Below are 20,740 nucleotides of genomic sequence, written 5' to 3'. Positions count from 1 at the left end.
CACCTCAGTATTTCGCGAGATGCAGCGTGTTGGCAGTTCCAGTTTGTGAAAGCCCTTTTTAACAGTGGTGCACATGCAGAAGTGTACCAGTTGCTTCAGCAACAGAGCAGAAGAGAAGGGCTTCTTTTCATGTATTCCCCCCATAAAATAATGTGTCAATCTGTCTTGTCAGCTGCAGAACTTGACATTGCAGCAGACAAGATCGCTGCAAGATTCCACGGACGTAGTACAAATGCTCGCTAAAGGGAGGAAAGAAATTCATTGAGAAACTGTGCGCTGCTGCTCTCGATTTTTGAAATGAGATCTGCCTGTCCCACGGAACAAACTGCTTGTGTAAAGGCGCGTGAGGCTGGCATGATACCTGTGTCTTATTTCCAATGTTTTAGATCTCTCTGTCCCTTGACATGTTTTCTGTATTGGCGCTTAACGATCATTTTTTAAAATGTGTGCTATGAGCTTGGGATTACGTGCAGTTGTGTCGAGATTTTTTTTTTGCACTTTTGCTGATGGTGGTCTGCATTGCTGGGTTTTGCGTAGCTGAGCCTACTCCCCTCTGAGCTGCCATGGGCTGCATTAAATTTTTTTTAGATGCGTCATGCTGCAGTATTTGCATTGTTGTTCAAGACACAAATATGAGCTGATAAGGGGAATGAATATAACAGGCTTTGTTACGAGAAGAGGAGGACCCTTCATGAAGAAGGGAGAATAATGATCTGGAAACGAGTTCTGCAAATTCCACTTGACGCTTGCCAATTTGACCAAGGGACATTGTCAAGGAATTACTGTATCACTCACATTTATTATTGCTATCTGTAATCCTGTGTCCAAATACTTAGAGCAGCCAGTGAAAAATATTGTTGCCATGCTTGTTGCATTCTTGACTATTTATGGGGGGGGTGGGCAAAAATAGGGGCAGCTGTTTCAGTGTAAACATTGCTTTGCTTAATTAAAAACAGTTCAAATGGCATCAGTGGCAGTGGGGGACCTTCTAACCTGGGGTGAGATTATGTTACTAAAGTTGGTGGCAGATGTGAAATGGTTGCAACATTTGGGACTCAAAAAAAAAAATGATGTTCTCCCCTGAGTGAGAAATTTACTCTCTCACTCAGACATGTGGCCCACACTTGACATTTATCTCCACTGCTTAATTTCAAGGTAGTTAGATGAGACCCGCCTCCCGGTGACATTGGTGTCTTTTACAGCCTTGACATTCTATTCAGAACTACCGTTTGGTTAGTTGCCTTGTCCATCATGTAGTGTTCCAATAATGCGTCTTTGACAGTTGGGAGCAGGGAGCTGTCCAGCATTGCAGTCCTGTGACGAGGAGGTAGATTTTTAAGCAAATATATTTTGCGTGTGTATCTGTGTGTGTGAGTGAGTGTGTGTGTGTTGTTGTCTCGCTAGAGTTGGTATTCAAGATAAAAGAAGGCACATGCGAATCTGAGAGTCTTGGCGAACGAGAGCTACAGTTTGATGCGATTAACATCATATTAAACGATCTATTTCCGAACATGTTTTCTCCCCAAGCCACTGGGCGCAGTTACTCATAACGGAAGCTGCTTGTTGCTAAACTGCAGCCGGCACTCGCACTTTCCACCAAGATTGACTGAGGAAACTCTAGCTTTTGACTGTAGGGCTGGGGAAATTTTTATTATGTAAACATTGCATACGGTTTGAGTGCTCTTCAGGGCTCTGCCTATCTGCACGGATGCTGATATCTCCCATCGAAAGTTATGAATATTTATTGCTTGGGAAAAAAAATATATATCAGGGAAGATTTTTAGTCAGTGTCTGAACATCGATGTTAGGGGGGGGCGGGGTGGGGGAGAGGAGGGGCTCTTCACTGCTTCTAACAGCTTGTTGATTCTACAATGTCATTCCCATTCCAGTGTTGTTCCACAGTTTTCTTCCATCCCATTGGGAAATGCTGTGTATAAATAGCACTTCCAATTTATGATTGCAAATATTTTATCTCCTGATTTGCCTTTAAAAACACTTAGTTTTGGGTGTAAAGCTGTTTGTTATTATTAGCAGCCTGGTTGTTAAAATAGAATTGCCTTGTATTTCAGGAAATGTGTTTTTTCCCCCCCCCCCTCTGTTGTTCTTCTCAAAATATAAAATTACATTCCTGTCCTTACAGGAGCAGTTAATAAATCATTAACCAGTCCCCTATGAGGTTTACACCTTAAAAAGGAATTGAACAATTAATTCAGTGCGGCATTTGCTATTTATTGAGTGACACTAAGGTATCCTGTGAAATTGTCCTTGGGACAATAGGCAGTTTTGACGGTGAGGAATTTCACCAGGGTGCATTTAAAATTAAACGTTCTAGAACCTGTTAATTGCCATTACTTTTTAAAATTTTCCTCCATTTTGTTAATTATTGTGACTGAGAACAGGAGCATGAAATTTAAACACATTCAGGATTAAACTTTTCTGGGTTTCTTTTTGGCATAAACCTCAAAGGATGATTTTTCATACACTTTTGGTTCTAGGACTTCAAAGCTGCCACTGTGTTTTCTGCAGTTTTGTATCACTTTGAAATCCTACAGAGACATGCAGTTGAGATTGGATAAGTAACTTTGAAATGGGGATCTCTGTCGAGGAAATTTGGGAGCTGCCTTGTGGCTGTTGGAACTGTCTCACCTCCCAGCTCTTGGAGTTTGGGAGATTTCTGCAGTTGCATTTCCACTCCCAGTTTGGGAAGCCACCATTTAGCATTATTTGCCATCCACTTGCCCCTTTAGTTGCCTAACCAGGAGAACAGAGTGGTGGATTTCTTTTGACATTCAGAATGGGGGGGGGGCGCGATTACAGTGCAGTTGGAATCAGTACTGCCTGCATTTCCTCTCATTACTAAAGTACACTGCTGGTGGCCCAGCCCAGGAAATGGGGAATGTTCATCAGCAAGAGGGAGCCAACAACAACAACAGTTTGCATTTACATAGCGCTTTTAGTGTAAAACATCCCAAGGCACTTCACAAGCAACACAATCACACAAAAATTGGCATGAGCAAAAGAAAGAGAGACGTTAAGAGTGGGGACCAAAAATTGGTCAAAGACTAAGAATGTCTTTAAGAAGAGAGAGAGGGGAAGGGGTGCGAGAACTGGGTACAGCCACCATTGGTGGAGAAATAGGTCAGGGATACAAGAGTTGGAGGAATGCAGAGTTCCTGCAGGGGATTAGAACTGGAGGAGATAAGTTCAAAGGTAACCCAAGGCTGTATAAATACTATGATTTAGGATGTAGCTTACCACTGAGAAAGCTTTTATTGAATGGCCTCCATTCTAATATTTTGGATTTATTTATAGTATATGTTACTGATCACTGTGGGCAAAATTTGTGACTGGAGATGATGGGTGGCAAGTGTATCTGTTGGTCTCTGGCACCTAGTGTCAACTCCAGGCTAAGTTGATGCAATCTCTCCCTTACCATGATAACTATGTTCATCCTAAATGAGATGGGTGCTAACCTCTTTAACCAACATTTTAGAAGCTTAAATCCAGATTATGCTGTCTAGAATTGAATGCCATTTGGAGCTAAACTGATCATCTGTTCTGAGGGAAGAAAAACATAAATAGATCAAGATTTACATTGGTGAAGTAGAATGCACTGACCTGAGCTTGCAGTAAATGCACATTGTTAAGAGAACGTAGAGAGCACTTTACATTTATGCCTGGTTCGTGTTGATTATGACCAAGGATTATTAGATCCTGACACTAAGAACAAAAGGTAGGAAAATATTTGATTGGTTTTGAGACCAGTTATTACACTTTGTTTAACAAACTTTACTCCAAATGGAGAAAGGCAAAACTGAGGCTGCAACACCTCAATTTCCTCTTTGGCCTGGGTTGTATGCCCTTCAAATCTTGGGATTGGCACTAATCCACAACACCCCCCCACCCCAAATTCTTTATGTATAATTACATCTCTACTCAGTGTTGAACACGTCCTATATCTGACCTGAGAGCGCTGAGTATGAAAAATGTTTCATTCCCAGCACAAAAATTCCTTCTTTTTATTAATTAAATAAATACGTGTGACAATCCATCTCCATTTGATATTCCATATGGATGAGAAATGTTGCAGTAAGAATAACACCGTGTATTGAAAGTTTTCGTAGAAACATTAAAAGGTATCTTTTTAAAAAATATATAGTTGCAAAGGGAAAATGAGAGATTTTCAATTCCATTGTGATCCATTTAGATGTCTGACGCTTGAATTAATATAACATTGTTGACCTCCACTCCCAGTTCCAAGCACCTGGCTTTATTTATTAATGAAAATCTCACTGATGTTTCTAACATATGGTTTGTTGCAAGCGGTGTTGTTAGATGAGCTTGACTAGAATATATTTTTCCAAAATGAATATTTCTTTTCCCAGTGCATTTGAACTAGAACCTACAATGAATGCACTTGGCAAGAAGGTTATTAAACTGTTTGACCACTATAAATCTGATTCTTGCACTGCCTTGGTACCAGACAGTAGGACATTGGTTTACCTTGTCTCTTAAATGTAGAAAACTCTACAGTGATGCCAGAAGTGATACTACAGATAGGAGCATTTGCCCAGCGTTTGTGGGTTATAAAGAGTTACATGTGCTAATCTCTAGGGCAACTGCTGTATGTTAGTAGCAGTTGGAGTGTGAATGACTTGATATGTATCTAACCACAGAAATAAGCCAATATTTTATTTTCCATGTCACCCTGCCCAGCATGAAAATTGGGCAACTTGTTCTTAAGCACTCCTTTGCTAAGATTCTTCTCTAACCAGCTATTCGAGTCACCCAAGAAGAATAGTTATAATCTTCCCCTTTGTTTCTACTCTTTGCTGTTACTTAACCCTCAATATATGCTCCACATCCAAAGAAATGGCCCCACCATAGTGGAGGATGCACCATGAGGAAAGTCTTGGGGCAGCAATGTGCTGATATGTTCCCTTGCATTGCTAGCTTTTGTCATAGAAGTTTCCTCCCCTCCTCTTCTCCCTGAAGGTTCTGGCTCATTTTAGCATTACAGTTCCACTGGCACTGGCACTATAGTGGGGAGGTGATAGCATAGTGGTATTGTTGCTAGACTAGTAATCCAGCGACCCAGGATAATGCTCTGAGGAACCCATGTTCGAATCCTGCCACGGCAGATGGTGGAATCTGAATTTAATAATAAAAAAAGTCTAACTATGACCATTTTTGTAAAAATCCATCTGGTTCACTAATGTCCTTTAGGGAAGGAAATCTGCCATCCTTACCTGGTCTGGCCTACATGTGACTCCAGACCCACAGCAATGTGGCTGACTCTTAAAAATGCCCTCTGAACAAGGGCAACTAGGGATGGGAAATAAATGCTGGCCTAGCCAGTGATGCCCACATCCCATGAACAGATCAAAAAAAAACCTATTGCTCCTTGAGAATCCTTGTGTGAGCCTAGACCGTGAGGGTCAATGATCAATGGTCAAAATGAGACCTGACCCCCCCTCTCTGCATTTTTCAGGGTCACTGGGTAGCTATTAGCTATTAGGGGAAATCCTGGCTCATTTATTTTCTCTTTCTCCCTAACCCAGGAGCTATTGTATGCTCCTACCACTGTAGCAACCAAGACAATCTAACACAACACAACACAGCTCTGGATAAACATGGCTTCTTCCCAGTCCCCATGGCTCAGTATCACACAAGGCAGTGGGTGAGCTTTCATGCTGATAATCCGATTTCTCCAGCAATTGGCACATAATTGAATTTGTCTTCATAGGGCAGTCACAAAATGACAACTTGTAACGCCGTTAGTGTTATAAAACATTCCAAAGCAATTCTCAGTGGAATTAAAGAATAAACCATGGGGCTGAACCATGTAAGGGGATATTGGGGAAAATAACCCAAAGCTTATTCAAAGAGGTAGGTTTTAAGGAGTATCTTAAGGAGGAAAGAGAAGTTTAGGGATGATTCTAGAGCTTTGGCCTTGGCAGCTAAAGGCTCGACCGCTAGTAATGGAGTGATTTAAAATGGGGGATGCTCAGGAGGCCAGAATTAGAGGAGTGCAGATGTCTCAGAGGGCTCTGGGGCTGGAGGAAATTAGAGATAGGGAGGAGCGAGGCCACGGAGGGATTTGAAATCAAGGTTGAGAATTTTACTATCAAGACACTACTTCACCAAGAGACAATGCTGGTCAGTGAGCACAGTGGTGGTGGGGCGGAGAGGGTTGGTGGGAGTGGGGGTGGGGGTTGGTGGGGGTGATGGATGACCATGCGAGTTAGGAGATGGGTATTCAAGGTTTGGATAAGATCAAGTAAACCATCACCAGAGGGTAGAATAAAAGCAAAAATAGTGCGGATGATGGAGATCTGAAATAAAAACAGCAAATGCTGGAAAAGCTCAGCGGGTCTGATAGCATCTGTGGAGAGAGAGAGAGAGACAGAGTTAATGTTTTGAGTCTAATATGGTTCTGAAGAAGAGTCAGAACTTAAAACACTACCTCTGTTTCTCTCTCCACAGGTGCTACCAGACCTGCTGAGTTTTTCCAGCATTTCCTGTTTTTAGTTCAGATTTCCAACACGCGTAGTATTTTGCTTTTATCTCATCAATTGACTGATCCCTTACTTTGTGTCTTTTGTTTAGATACCTTTTTTTGTACTTTGAATCAAAGTAAAACTTCAGAATGCAATCAGTATTCGTATTGCAAAGCTTTGTACTTTTATACCAAGTCTGCTGGTATGACCTTTGCAGTATGACCTGTGTAAGTATTATTAATTTGATCATAGTGCTTGCAAATACAGTGGTTTGATTGGCTGGTTGCTGTACATTTAATCTCTATTGACGACATGTTGTGCCTCATACTTTAGCGTGAGACGGTGTTCACTAATCACCCCTTCCGTGCAATACTGCCTGAGAGTTCTCGGTCATATTTTAGCCTCGGCTCAATTTAAAGCTGTGACTCCTATTATGGATGTTGCAGGGAGCAGATATTTCTCTCATGCCTCCTCTTTCCCCCTGTCTCTCCTTTTTTTTTCACTTTCAATTCCCTTTCTCCTCTTTTTTTCCTTCTCTCTTCCCTCCCTTCTTTTTTTTTCCCTTCTCTCTCCTTTTTTTCTCATCTCTTACTCTCGTCCCTGTCATTCTCCCTTCTCCCTTGTCTATTTGTTTTAACACTATTCTCATTTGTCTTCCATCGTAATGTCTTGCATGCTTGCCATATAATGAAATCCAAACTCTGGCACTGTTGAGTTGTTCAGAAACATTTGTTCCCAGAATCTTAAATCTATATAACCCCTTACTCTGGCCCCATTTCTCCTTCTTCCCTGTAGCCTGAGGTTTCTAACACTCAAGGTTGGTAACCTTGAATCTCTACTTCTTACTTCACCCCATTTTCTACCCAACCTGGGTGCTGTCTTGTACACACGGGTCTTGGGTCTTCCCATTGGTTCCCCAATAAAACATAAGGGCCCGATCATGTAGTGAAGGCAAAAGGTAACAGTAAGAATGACGGACTGACTGAAAATTAACAAAAACCCGTGCTGCATCCTTTACAAGGGAATTAATGGCAACCCAACAGTTTATTCCAACTCAATTTCTATCTCGTGTACACAGGACTACCTGTTAATTACACACTTTTTCAGTAATTATTGCTTCAGTGAGGATTGATTAAGTTACTTTCATATAACTGGGTTCCCTATCTCTGCCATTTATCTGATTTGGATGAATACATGAATCGGAACATGGAAATGTGTCCTCCTTCCTGTTTCACTTACACTGGTCACTGAGGGCAACATTCCTCCTGTCAACGTGAATACTCAAACATATCCCGAGTTCTGCTAAGATTATTTGCGGGAATATTCACGCCACCACATTTCCTACATTCAAGTGACTAGTTCTGTTACATTAGCCAGCAAACAGAGCTAGGAGCTCAGTACCTGGTTAGTTGGTCTCATCTAGGGTAACGGGAAAATGGACGACTCTCTTTAATTAGGGAGAGGGGGGAAATTGACCAGGTTTCCTGCACCTGATCACTTTCCAGTGACCCTTCCCCTTCCCCTTCCCTCACTGAGATCCGCACATATGCTGTTCGTACCAATTGAAGGCGGGATGTGTGACATTGACCTCACCTCCCCACCTATCCAGATTGGATGGTCTATTGCAACCCACCCCCCGCCCCCACGGCCGACACGGCACAATTGGAGGGAGCCCAAGTGGCAAGTGTGTTGGCAATTCCTGGAGACTCCAGGCCAATCCTGGAGGGTTGGGAACCCTGCCTGTCAGGGACACTGATGCACCAGCCCTGCGAAGGGAACAAAAACCGAATTGATGAGCCTTAGCCCAGTGCACGGTTCAAAGGGTTTGTCTTACAAACAGAGAAACAGGTTTCCAATTCTAGGCAATTGTGGGCAAATACAATACTTGAAGCAATCGCCCTCGATTTTCCTTCCCATTCACACTAACAGTGATGTCCACAGAGTGCAACTCCCACTAATAATGATTTACACTGAATGGTGACCACTCTGCTGCAGTGTTTTATACCAAAGAATGATCTTGCAACTTACACTAACCAGCTGTAATTGTGCATAAATTTCACTGAATGGCAGAGCAAAATTATAATGATTTTAACATAAATAAGGAGAAGTGATTTACAGGCTTGCTATTGTTGCTAATAGGCAGCAATTGCTAAGAGATGGTGAGATATGAGGTGTGGGTAATAAACGTCCCTCTCATTGGGGGAAGAATGGATCCTGAAAACCTATCAGTTACCCTCCTGAAATTCTGGACAACCTTCCAATCCTAACTGTTAAGAGTTTTGGTAGCAGAGACTATGATATTTGTAGGGTGTCAGTTAAATGTCCATTTCAGTAGAAGAGACAGAGTGGTCTTTGCATTGTGAATGCCCCTCTCGTCTGCTTGCCAGGGAATTGAAGCAAGCTCATTGAGTGTGTGTGTGTCGTCTGTGTGTTTATGTCATCTGTATGTGTGTGTGTGTGTCGTCTGTGTGCGTGTGTGTGTCGCCTCTGTGTCCGTGTGTGTACGTGTGTGTGTGTATGTCGTCTCTGTGTCCGTGTATGTGTGTGTCTCTGTATCTGTGTGTATGTGTGTGTCAAGTCTCTGTGTGTGTGTCGCCTCTGTGTCCGTGTGTGTACGTGTGTGTGTGTATGTCATCTGTGTCCGTGTATTTGTGTGTCTCTGTATCTGTGTGTATGTGTGTGTGTGTCGTCTCTGTGTGTGTGTGTATATTTTTGTTAGCAATTTTAATACTCAGGTAAATTAACACAACCTTAAATGTTTACCTTGAAAATGTATTTTTTTAAGGGAATTAATAATGAATGATTGGCAGGCTTGTGGCCTGAAGTGTAAAAAAGAGTTTGCCTACTTTTTTTATTTTTGTGTCAAGTTCTGCTGCATCTCACTTTTTTTCTTTAAAAAAGTAACTACTTGTCATTAAAATGGAGTTGAGTGGGCCCCACACTACTTCATCCAGAGCTGTAAAGGTTTCCATTAAGAGAAACGCCTTTAGTGATGGGTAAATAATAGACAGGTCTCAGGTAGCCAGAATCCAGAAATGATTATTAAATTCTGCAGACTGTCTGCTAGTTCTGGTGCCTTGCTGTGCAGGTTAGATTTGAAGGAAGTAAGTTTGATTTGGATTAGTACAGCATTCTGTTTTATATTCATTCCAGTTTAAGAGAAAATTGTTCTCCCTCTCCCTTAAGCAGCCAGCAGATCAATTTTAGGGGGAGATTTCCTCTGCACAATTAGTTATGGTGATGATGTGTTACAGTTCACTCTGTGAGTCTGAGTTGCTATAGCAAATGCATTTTTCCATGCATGTTGTAGTCTGGAGCTATAGATAGTGATGGGAGAGGCTCCAATGTTCTTTCCAACACATGGCTGACCAGGCATCTCTCCCGCTCTTGCCACCTGCAATTGGAGTGTGTCAAAGGATTTACTCAACCTGTTTGACTGCATTGCAAACACACCCTCTTTGGCCATCAAGTCCTGGGGTGGGAATTGAACCTGGAGCTTCTGGCTATGAGGCAAGGACAGTACCCAGTGCGCTGCAACATCTCCAAGCCCTGTACAGGAGGATAAAATTGGCCTGGTTTAACAAAAAGATTCATTTTTCCTGATGTTTGTAATCGGTCCCACTTCATATATTGTTCTTATTTATGCATTGGTGAGGTGCTTGTCTCTCTGGATTACTGGGCTGCATTTTGACATGGGGATTTACAGAGAGCAAATACACTGGAGCACCTCCCGAATTTGCATAACTAAAGAGAAAGCTTACTTCTTCACGTTTTGATGGATCTCTGTGGTTCGGATAAGAGAGCTGGACTCCCTCTGTTGGTTGCATTCACAAAAGGTTGAAGTTACAATTAATGCTGCCCTTGTGCAAAATCAAAATACTGCAACTGCTAGGAATCTTCTCTTGTTCACATACAAATGCGTACACACGTCAGATTTCCTTCTATTTTAATTTTATTTTTATTCGTGTCAACACCCCTTAGGAGTAGAGGGAGGAATTTGGAGCAAGCATATTGGCCGGTCATAACTTCTGCTCTTGAGGGCGCCTAGAGAGAGTCTGAATGAATGATTAGAAGGCTATCGACTTTAGAAACAAACAATAAATGCCTCCTTCGGTAGTCCTGTCATTATCTTTCCAAACCACAGCAGGGGAAAATCTTGTCTGTCATTGGAGAGTTCAATCGTCACAAGCACGTTTTGAGAATTTATGGGACCAATTTGTTTAGCTAACTCTGGGAAATATTGATTTTTATTTAGGGGAATAATTAAATATTTATTTTCACTTTGTTAAGCTCTGGAGGTCAAAATCCACATAAAACCGTACAAGAAATCAATAGATTAGTTTGCGGGCCATAATATTTAATTTTGCTTTGATAAATATTTGTCCAGCCCTAGTTGCTGTTAACACTTGTAGAAATTTAACATTGTAAAAGGACAAATGACAAAGTTAAATGAACAGCTCAGTGGCATAAAGAAAGGAAATATTTGCATCTTTCTGAGATTCTGCTACTGAGAGTGCTTTGCGTGTTTTTTATTTTTCTCCTCTCTTTCTGACTTAATTTTCACTCTGCAAAATATACGCTGGTACTTTTTTTCAATCGACTGCTTTACCCATTCTTTACTGTCAACCACTAGGGATTTTGAACTGATGATGTTATCTGTCTGTGCTAGCAACAAATAGCTTTAGGGGTGTTTCCATGGCTATATTTACCTTGGAGACAATTGCACGAGTTGTTCTTTTTGAAGAGTTTTGCTTTCTCAGAACTCACAGATTGATTTGCTAACATGTCATTATCAACACAAATGAGGAGAGTCCATGAGCTTAGAAATAAAACTCTGGGAAATCACACGATCTATATATGTTGATCATTCCACTGAAATGTGTGAAGTAATTCCAGAATGGAAAAACAAAGGTAACAGATTCTGTATTTTTTCTCTGGATTTTAATTAGTGTGGCCCAGTGGGTAGTAGCATCGCCTTTGAGTCAGAAGGTTGCATGTTCCAGTTCCACTCCGGAGACTTGAACATAAAATCCAGGCTGACACTCTAGTGCACTGTCTTTCAGCTGAGACGTTAAACCAGGACTCTGCCTGCCCCCCTCAGATGTATGTTAAAGACCCCAAGGCACTATTTCGAAGAAGAACAGGGGAGTTCTCCCTGGTATCCTGGCCAATGTTTATCCCTTAACCAACACCCAAAATAGATTATCTGGTCATTATCACATTGCTGTTTGTGGGAGCTTGCTGTGTGCAAATTGGCTGCCACATTTCCATAACATTATTACAGTGAATAAAATTCAAGAGTATCTCATTGGCTACAAAGCACTTGGGATGTCCTGAAAGGCACCGTGTGAATGCAGGTCTTTCAGTGGTGCTCTGAAGATGTTGATTCACTGCTAAACTGCAATTCCCTCCTGTATCTCATCTGATGTGATCTTTTGACTGGGTGTGTCAGCAATCTACTTGGCCACAGTGAAAGAAAGAAAGGACTTGGTAGAGGAGCCATCATCTCCAGGCCTAACCTTTGTCTTTGTTCAATACACATACCATGCTGCGGGGGCCATGAGATAGCAATTCGGATGAGGAACTCTCAGGCTGAATCTTCGGATCCATACTGTTGTATATTTTATATCTCGGATCAGATATGATGCTAGTTTCTATGTGTGCAGGAACTTTATTTCCAGTGCTTTAAAATGTCTGCTCCATGCTTCAGCTCCGGATTCCAGGTCATTCTATAGCTTTGTTTACTTTTCTTCTGAGTCCACACGCAGTCTTAACTAGTCAAACACAGTGAGCATCAATAGTGAACAGACTCTCATAATCAAACACAAAACAATTGAACACTGCACATACCTAAGGTCGCTGGCAAGGGTTGAACTTATTCCCAGAGGTTTCATCTGACCTGCTACCTCCATCCATCCTGGCGCTATATGCTTCCTGCTGATTGTCTGGTGCCTACATATTTGCAGGCCGGGCCAATTGGAAAGCAAACAGGGTCTTAATTACCCAACTGGGTGGTGTTCGACAATTCAAACCAACCAGTCTTCATCTTTAATATTTTTATGGTTAATGAATATTCAAAGAAAATGGGAACATTTATTCTCCCTGTGATTTTTCTCCTGGGCTGCTTGTAGCAGTGTCCTGGTGATTAATCTTTTAATTCTCAGAGACTCCAAGACAATCCTAGAGGTTTGGTAACCCTATCTACACCCCAGAGCCATTGGGGCTAATTATAACTCTCAGATTGCCACCCCAGCTAACTGAGCATATCAGGCAATACACCTGAGACCTTTCTAGTCTATATGGATCTGTGCCATATTTGCTAGTGATGAATAGTGTATGCAGGAAAATTAATTAAAATTAATTTTTAAACTCATAATTCTTATATCACACAAGCAAAAAATCACTTCATAAATTCTATTAGAAAAACTCAATAATACAAGTTGGGCATGTGAAGTATGAACTTTCAAGGTGTTGGGGGAGAATCAACGCATGGAGCAATTGGGTAAATAAGACATGCACAAGGACAGGGTTTCATCTTAACCTTACTTGGTCAGAGAGATTGACTATCCGGCCTTTTCCTTGAGGGAGAATTCAATTATTAAACCCTTAAAACAAGTTAACCGCACACGAGGCTTCAGTTATTGAAATCTTTGCCCTCACTTTTTCCTCTGATCCTAGTTGATCTCAATCTCTACAGCTGCCTGGAGCAAGCCTGACTCCCTCTTTTCTGCCAAATAGTAATTTTCTTCTCAATGACTGAATACTCCTATAAATGTGTCTGACAAGTGATGTTTCTCTCGACTCCAATATCTATCTTTCCGTTGCTTTCCCTTTCTCTCTTTCTTTTTCCTTTCTCTTCCTCTTTTCTTTCTTTTTTTCTCTATCTCTTCTTCCATTTCTTTCTTTTCTTTCTTTTTTCTCCTTTTTCCTTCCCCTCTTTTTCTCTTCCCCCTTCCCCTATCCTTCCCCCTCTTCCCCATCCCCTCTTCCCCTTTCCCCCTCTTTCCCCCATCTTGTTCTCCTCCTTGTTCTCCCTCCCCTTGTCCCCCCTCTTTGTCCTCCCCTCTCTTGTTGCCTCCTCTTGTCCCCTCGTTTCTTGTCCTCCCCCTCTTGTTTCCCCCTCTTGTTCCCCCTCTCTTGTTCCCCCCTATTGTTCCCCCTCTCTTGTTCCCCCTCTCTTGTTCCCCCTCTCTTGTTCCCCCTCTCTTGTTCCCCTCCTCTTGTTCCACCCCACTTGTTCCCTCCTCTTGTTCCCCTCTCTTATTCCTCACCCTCTTGTTCCCCCTTATCTTGCCCCCCCTCATCTTGTTCCCCCCTCTTGTTTCTCCCTGTTTTATTTGCCCTTCTCTTGTTCCCCCCCCACACCTTGTCCTTCCCCACCCTCCCTCCCTCTCTTTTTTGCAAGTCTTTTTAATCTTCAGTAATGACATCAAACAACTTTCATTTGATCAGCACCTTTAAGACCAAAACATATCACTAGTTCGTCCTGCATCTCTGCTGTCGGTGCTGAATCTTGTTGCATTGTCTCGGACTCATTCATTCACAATATCTCAACACTATGCAACACTTTGCGTCCCTTAGTACTCCTCTCCTCCTGCATTCTACCACACTTTAAATCCCAGACACTGTCACCTAATCAATCAACCCTAATTCACTTCATCTCTGCAGCTTCATTCATTCTTAGTAATGTCCCTCATGATGGGACTTATAGAATAAACTTTAAAATCCTGTTAATTAATAAAAGGCTGGTGTTCAAAGCTTCCAAATTATGAATCAATACTACATGTGTTATTGCATGAGTCTCCCTGTGTTTTTTGTATATGGGGATCTGAGATCTGATATGACCAGTAGGCTGGTATTCTGCAGAGAATCAGAGAAATGTAGATTTGACAATAAATGTGCATTTGAGATTTTGAACCGTTTGAACAGTACCATTTCAATGAGCACCACACCACTTATTAGAATTTGAAAAGTTAGCAGTAAGTAATTCAGGTTTAGGATTCGCTTTGAAATGTATGTATGGCTCCAAAGGCCTTACAAGACCTGAATTTCTATTTTTTGTTTGCATAGTACAGACGCATTTCTGCGCTACATTCCCTCTCTCATTTGGCGTGATGGCGTATAATAATATCTTTCTGCAATGTAGAAAATGGACTGTAACCCATTTAAGGCAGCATTTTAAAATCTCTGTTTTCACGCAGTATATCCCGGCTGTTGGTTCTGCTTGTTTATCCTTTGTGTGAGTTTCGTCCTTTTTTTTTTTGAATTTGTCTTTTTTCTTTTCCTTCTCTTTTAATCCTGCCCTGCATCAAAGACCATCTCCAGCATTCCCAATAGCATAGTGGTGAAGGCATAGCCAAGTGTGCTGCAGAGCTGTCCGGCTAGAACAGTGTCGTTCAGTCGGATTTCGATGCTCGCCGAATTTGTGGCGATCGGGTCACCATTTTTGTCTCGTGACACAAAATATATGCAAAGGATTGGGGTGGGGTAGGGGGTGCAGGAGTGAATCTTGTAACCATCTCCCAGAGAGGAACGGAGGCTGAGAGACAGGGCTGATGGTGAGCAACAGTGCACTGCACTGTGACAGCAGCTTTGCCAATGAATATTTTCAGTAGCTGCAGCAAATCACTGCACAGCATCCAGTTGCGGTGTAGGAACTAAAATATTTCAACACGTTTTCACTTCCTTCAATGGGGGCTCTCTTTACCATTCCTTAAAGGAGCCAGGCTACAGTTTTTTTTAATGTTAAGGATTGTTTTTCCTGCCGGATTTTCTACTTACTTTCAATGTGTATCAAGCTGAGTCTGGAACCACGTCCTTGGACGAATGGGCTGCCGCAGGGTCCTAATGTCCATCGACATTGTGCAGGGTGCCAATCTGCCCATGTGGCTCTGGCTGATTTGCCTCACGTGGAGAGTGGTGAGCCTGTTGGGCAATGCTGGACTAGAAGGTCTCCGATTCTATTCCTGGTTGGTGTTGAGTTAGCCGATCTCATCCAGTGAGGGAACGGTAAATTGGTTTGAGTGGAATGTGGGAAAGGGGTGTCCTGCTGGGACTCTGGAACTCCCCCCTCAAACCTCTTTGCCCCACCATCTCTCTCCTCCACTAGGAGTCCATCTAAAGCTTATTCTTTGACTAAGTGTTTGGTTACCTGTCTTAACGTCTCCTCCTTTGAATGGGTATCAAATTTGATCAGGTTTGTGCTTCCATAAAGAGCTTTGTGATGTTTTACTACGTTAAAGGTGTTAATAGGATCCAAGCTAGTTGAAGAGAAAACTAAAACACGGAGCTTTTCTTAATAGAGAGTTATTGACTTGTTCAATCTCACAGCTCTCCTCCTACACAACTCAGTGTCCCAGCTATCCCCTATTTATATGTGCTCAGAGAAATTAATACTCATCATCCTGTTTCGTTTAACCTTTTAACACTGTAATATGACAAGACAAAAGGCGCCTCTATAGATGTAAGTTGCTGTTGTTGTATCTGGAAATCAGTAATAGCTATATTTATTTACAGGCTATAGACACTCGCTGCTTAGGCTTATGGTTGGGGAATAACTAACTACTTGTGGGAGGAAGACTAGCTGTGATGAATCCAGATCCGAGCTGATGCTTTCTAGAGAGGAAAAAGCTGGGGAAACAATAGGAAATAAACATTTTCTGCCATAATTTTCTGCCTTGCTATGCAATGTTTGGAGGGGGTCTTACGTGTATTGGAAGGATTTGCAGGTTGATACTCAACCTGTTTGGTCACATATGAACGCAACTTCCTTGGCCACCAAGTCCTTGGGTAGGAATCAAACCCTGAGCTTCAGGCTTTGCCCAGGAACCCTACCCAATGTGCCACAAGATCCCCTCCTGGGGTGCTACTGTAAGAGAAAGAATAAAATTTGGGGAACGTAGATTATCCATTGGGTAAAAACAGGCAGGTGGAAAGATAAAATCACCGCGGTTGCTGACAGGCCTGTAATCTGTTGTTTCGCATTTTAACCTGCTCCTCTGAGCAGACAGTGAGGATAACTGCCCAGAGCTAGTGGGATCTTTCTTTACCCAAGCAAAATGGGATTTCAAGCAGGCCTGGGAATTAAAATAGCCCAAGGCTTTATTTCTGAAGCAGCAAATAAGCCACCATCTATTCTACCCCGCAAAGAAAACCACCCAAAGTTTGACTGGGTCAATGGAATGCATTAATCCTACATTGAGACTTAGATTGACTCCACTCATGTTGTGTAAACCTACATTAAGGCTTTAGTTGTCTGTACTCGTTTCCTTTTAAACTGCCTATTTAGGGAGGCACAAGTGTTGAGTCAATGATTGGTTCAGAGCTGTGCATTTCTGCAATTTGGAAAATTTCCCAAAAAATTGTCTTTTGAGAAACTTTTTTTTAACTGGATTGCTTTAAATTCATCAGCCTAATAATAAAACCTGAAGACCGCTAAATACACATTTGCCTCTTTATCTACCTAATACATCTATTGACCGAAGGTTAATAGTAATTTGGTAGCACAGAACTTGAGTATTGCTGAAAAAAGAGGCATGCTGTCAAAGTTTTTTGACTTGCACTCATCAGGACAGAATTGCAAGAATACCCAATGTCAGAGATTTGATATTCTTCCGATTCTGTCCTGATGAGTACAAGACAAAAAGCTTCGACCTAATATTAATTGATCGATCTATCCAAATAATATATTGATTGATCTATCCACTAGCGCATTGATCGCTCTACTAGTATATCTATGCAGGTTGAAAACAGTAGGCAAGAATTTGAGGCACATCAAGAAAGTTATGAGCAAGACTGGGCTTAACGAGGTTGCATATTGTCAACAAAACACTAAAGGAATTAAGGAGTACCATGACTGAGATCCTGGGAAATAATAAGTTGGTGTAGAACACTGAGTTTCATTGAGGTCTGTGAGGAGGAAAAGCATTTCAAATGATACATCCGGAACTTCGGAGGAACAAACAAAGCAAACTAATCATTTGAATATTGATGATATAGACTTGATAGACCTCCAGCAGAGGTCCATCAACATAAAGGACTTTTTTCAGGCCAAGTCTTGGGCAACAGGGTAACAATCAACAAAGCCCCTAAAATGTTAAAATACACAAATAAACCAATAGAATAAAAATAGGAAGATGTTGTGGCCAAAGTGTACGCAGTCTCGTCAGACCACAAACTGAATAGGGTGTCCAGTTCCTAAGACAAGGAAAAGAATTGCATTTATGTAGCACCTTTCACACCCACCAGGCATCTCAAAATGCTTTACAACCAATGAAGCGCCTTTGAAGTGGTGACAGTAATTTCCCTCCCTAATGTCCTTTAGGGAGGGAAATCCGCCGTCCTCACCTGGTCTGGCCTACATGTGACTCCAGACCCACAGCGATATGGTTGTGACTCTTTAAAACATGCCCTCTGAATAAGGGCAATTAGGGATGGGCGATAAATGCTGGCCTAGGCAGCGATGCCCACATCCCAGGAATGAATAGAAAACAGGGTAGACACTGTTGTAATGTAAGAAATGCAGCAGCCAATTTGTGCACAGCAAGCTCCCACAAACAGCAGTGTGCCAACAACTAGATAATCTGTTCTTGTGATATCGATTTGAGGAATAAATACTGATCAGAACACCAGGGTGGAATCTCCTGCTCTTCTACAAAATAGCTCTAAGGGCTCTCATACATCTGCCAAAACAGGCAGATGGGGCTTAGTTTGCTGACACTGCAGCACTACCTCAGTACTGCACTGGAGTGTCAGCCTTGGTTCCTGTGCTCAAGCCTGGTGTGGGATTTGAACCAGGAACTTTATGATTCAGAGGCGGGAGTGCGACCACTGAGCCGCAGCTGACACAGAAGCATTTTAGCACTGGAGAGAGTGCAGAAAGGAGCCATGTAGCTGAACCCTCGAGTCTAGGATGTGAGTTTTATGGAAAGATTTAAGAGGCTTGGGGCTTCCCTGTCTGAGGTTAGGAATATTATTTTCAAGGTAATGTGTGAGACTGGGACACAGGGACATGAATTCAAACTTGTACAAGATAAAATTAGAATTGATGCCAGGAATTCTTCACACGGTGATTAACACATAGACTGGAATGAACTTCAGCAGAAGTGTAAAAACTGAAATCTTTTGCAAAGCAATGAGATGTTGCAATGAGGGAACTTTAGCGTTCAAATTGACTAAATGGCCTTCCTCAGCCATTGTAAATTTGAGGCAACATATTATGGCACAAGATTTAGAGTTAGAATGGACTCTGTTAATACAAAGAGACTGGGTCATTGAATATATTCAAGGCTGAGTTAGATAGATTTTTGATAGACAAGGGAGTTGTTATGGGGGGCAGACAGGAAAGTGGAGTTGAGACCACAATTGGATCAGATTATGGAATGGGGGAGCAGACTCATAGGGCCAAACGCCCTACTCCTGCTCCCAAGTCCTATGCACCTATTTCGATGCAAGTATACCACTGACATCTCACACCATACGTGTTATACATGACCATATGCTCTTGCCGAGCTCCAACGCTCTGGTACATTTTATACTGGAAGAGAGTTTGATGGGGAAAAAAATTATAAACACCCATTTTTCTGAAGAAACATTGTGTACAGAGTGTTGAAGCAACCTGTAGCACCCTTGCCTCTGAGCCACAAGGTTATGGGTTCAGGACTTAAGCATAAGAATCTCGGCTGACACTCCAGTGCGGTACTCAGGAGGAGTGCTGCACTGTCAGTTGAAACGTCTTTTGGATGAGACATTGACCTGAGGCCTTGTCGGCACTCTCAGGCGAATGTAAGAAATCCTATCTCACCACAGCGAGAAGAGCAGGGGAACTATCCTGCATGTCCTGGCCAATGTTTATTCCTAAAAATCAATATCTCTAAAACTGATAATCTGTGGGATCTTACTGTGCACAAATTGGTTGCCATGGTTCCTACATTGCAACAGGGACTACACTACAAATATTTACTGGCTGTACAGCACTTTGAGACATCCTGTGGTTATGAAAAAGGCTATATTAAGGCATCTTATTCTTTCTAAAAGAATGAAGTTTTCACTGATCCACTTCACATAATTAAATTTATTTTCCAAGTAAACACTTTCCCTGTCTTGCCAGTCACGTTGGCCTTCTCTTCAGCCTATTCACTGCAACCAACGTTTGATGCAGTCCGGATAAAGTGTACCCTGTAGTTACTATGAAGCTGCCACTTACACTCTCACACACACACACGTACCTGTACACAGACATACGCACACACGTGTACACAGACACACACACACACACACACGCACACTAACCTGGAGCAGGTGGTATGGGGGATGGGCACGGGGTAGCAGGTGTGAGTGGGGGTTGGATTCAAAGCTTAGGAACCACCTCCCAAGATAAATAAACCTATTAACGACTGAACACAGCTTTATTCCACTCCTGTCCAATTCTCCCATCACAACTCTTCTGGAAAGAAAGTGGATGACGTCAAGCCTATGGATTACTATGGAGTTCATACTGCGACTGAAGTTGGCAACCTCACCATAGCATAGCCCCTGCTTATGTTCCCTGAGAATATTTTATTTTAGGATATGCTGTACTATCCTATCTCCCCAGATCAAGACCTGCTTGCTGTTGATTAACTGTCACTTGGTTTAAAATTGTTTTGTCAGAGTTGCAGTCCATTTAAGAAGGAATTAATTTTAAAGCAAATATCTTGCTGATCAATTAGTGTATTTTGGCAATACCTGAATTAAAGGGAGGTCAGGAATCTGGTTCAGCTCCAGTGCCCATTTATAACCAAGTAGCCTGTGGACACACCTTATTAAGCAGAGCTCCTCTTGAAACATTGCCATGCATTTGGACCCCACCCCCCTCCACCCAGCAATTGTGGGCACTTCCATAAAACCGGCATCTTAATAAAACAAAGGGCTGAATTTTCCCGACCCGTGAAAATATGATTGAGTAGCACCTGTCCCCACAGCCATTCTCAGCTCTCCAGAGGAAAAATCAGCCATTGCAGCAACCTGGGGCTATATTTTCTCACTTGGGGTCGTGCTCCCATTGTCAACTTCAGTTCTGGGTAGGCAACCAAGGTGGTCTTCCCACAGGCCTTCGCGGAGGCGGCCAATTGAGAAGCCGCCTCCGGGCGCCCCCTTCCAATTAAGAAGGGGGGAGCTGGGCAGGCAGACGAGGGAAGTGGGTGGCACCAATCGGAGGACCCGCAGCCATGTCCAGCTGGCAGCGAGAGGTGGGCGCTGCT

General features: G+C 42.4%; 1 protein-coding gene across 3 annotated transcripts in view; it reads left to right on the top strand.

Moving 5' to 3' along the window:
* Window positions 1-20,740, top strand: part of LOC144669960 (CUGBP Elav-like family member 4) — a 728,627-nt gene that overhangs the window by 2,634 nt on the left and 705,253 nt on the right. The gene's annotated exons all lie outside the window — the stretch shown is intronic.

Source organism: Cetorhinus maximus, chromosome 30 (genome assembly GCF_964194155.1).
Source record: "Cetorhinus maximus chromosome 30, sCetMax3.hap1.1, whole genome shotgun sequence".
NCBI classification, from domain to species: Eukaryota; Metazoa; Chordata; class Chondrichthyes; order Lamniformes; family Cetorhinidae; genus Cetorhinus; species Cetorhinus maximus.
This window is presented reverse-complemented; position numbering and strand designations above follow the sequence as displayed.